A 1,414-nucleotide genomic window follows, 5' to 3' on the forward strand; every position below is an offset into this window, starting at 1 on the left:
GTAAGCCAAAACTCAAATTTTGATCTTACCTAAGAGGGGTAGCTCCTCACATGGTCAGCAATTTATATATATAATATTACATAAAAAAAAGTCCAACGTGGCATATTTTCTATATGACTATATCTAGTTATATATGGCATGTTTAAAGCAAGTGGGGTTATGTTAGGTAGCTAGGTTAATCATAGCACAGTTGAATATATGCTCAACTTACCTCTATCTCTTCTCCCACTCTCTTTTGTCTGTTTCACTCAACTCTCTTCCTCTTCTGCACTGAGAGGAGAACATATTCATATTTTATTAATCAATTGTCCTCTTAATTTAATTAAACACACTAAGCTAGCTAGTAGTATATACACTGCCTCTTCAAGAATATTCCTCAATTTTATTAATTTTTTTTCATTTTTTGTGAAAAAAGCTTTCTTCACGTGTGATTAGTTAAGCATAATTTTCATTTTTTCTTACAATTTTATTTTATTTTATTTTCCTATTATTATTCTCACAGTTCCAAGGGTTATTGACTTATTTTGTTTATTTATTTACGAAGTTATTTCCTATATATGTTTATTTCCATAATTATATTCGAGTTTTAAAAGCTATTTTTGGGAACGAAGTAGGTGTCGTTGCAGGTCTAACAAGTAAGAATAATTATTTGTCCTCGTCAACAATTACAATTAGTACAATGTGGGTTCTATGTTATGAGGATGATGAAGGACTTCGTGACAAATGAGTTTTCAATGCGATGGCTAACTAGTAATGTAAGTGAAAATATTCATTATTAAAGTTCTAGCTTTACCTTAAGATTAAATATATTAATTCAACTCATGCAATGAATTTTGTTTTAGTGTGGCGGGAAGAACTATTACACAAAGGATGAGATCAATGAAGTACGTGAAGAATGGACACAATGCGTCATGGATTTGATGAGTACTACATAGGTCCACTCACTTTTGTTAACTTAGACTTTTAATGAGATATACTTACAATGTTAACTTAGACTTTCTTGAAGATATACACACTTTTGTTGCCTAACTATAGTTTACAATGCTTATGTGAGTCATTTTGTAATTAACTTAAGACTCGTTATTTTAGATACTTAGTTCAAATTCTAGTATTTTATATTATTGTGATATATGTTTTGTTTTGTTCAGTTTGTTTGTATAAAATAACATGATTTGTTTTGGGCATAATACACTTTTTAAGTGAAAAAAAACACCATAAGTTGGTTCTACTAAAACAGACAATAGATGTCTACACCATAAGTCGGATGTGAACCGACATATCATGTTTTACACTAGAGGTCGGTGTACAACCAACCTACCATGTCTTACACCAGATGTCGGTTTACAACCGATGTACCATGTCTTACACCAGATGTCACTTTTCAAATTAACCTACCATGTTTTTACATCATAAG

General features: G+C 30.8%; 1 long non-coding RNA gene across 1 annotated transcript; it reads left to right on the top strand.

Moving 5' to 3' along the window:
- Positions 1–1,103, top strand: LOC133821227 (uncharacterized). The gene is made up of 2 exons (XR_009887392.1): positions 1–755; positions 843–1,103. It is a non-coding gene; the product is annotated as an uncharacterized LOC133821227 (long non-coding RNA).
- The last annotated feature ends 311 nt before the right edge of the window (positions 1,104–1,414 follow it).

Source organism: Humulus lupulus, chromosome 3 (genome assembly GCF_963169125.1).
Source record: "Humulus lupulus chromosome 3, drHumLupu1.1, whole genome shotgun sequence".
In the NCBI taxonomy this organism is placed as follows: Eukaryota; Viridiplantae; Streptophyta; class Magnoliopsida; order Rosales; family Cannabaceae; genus Humulus; species Humulus lupulus.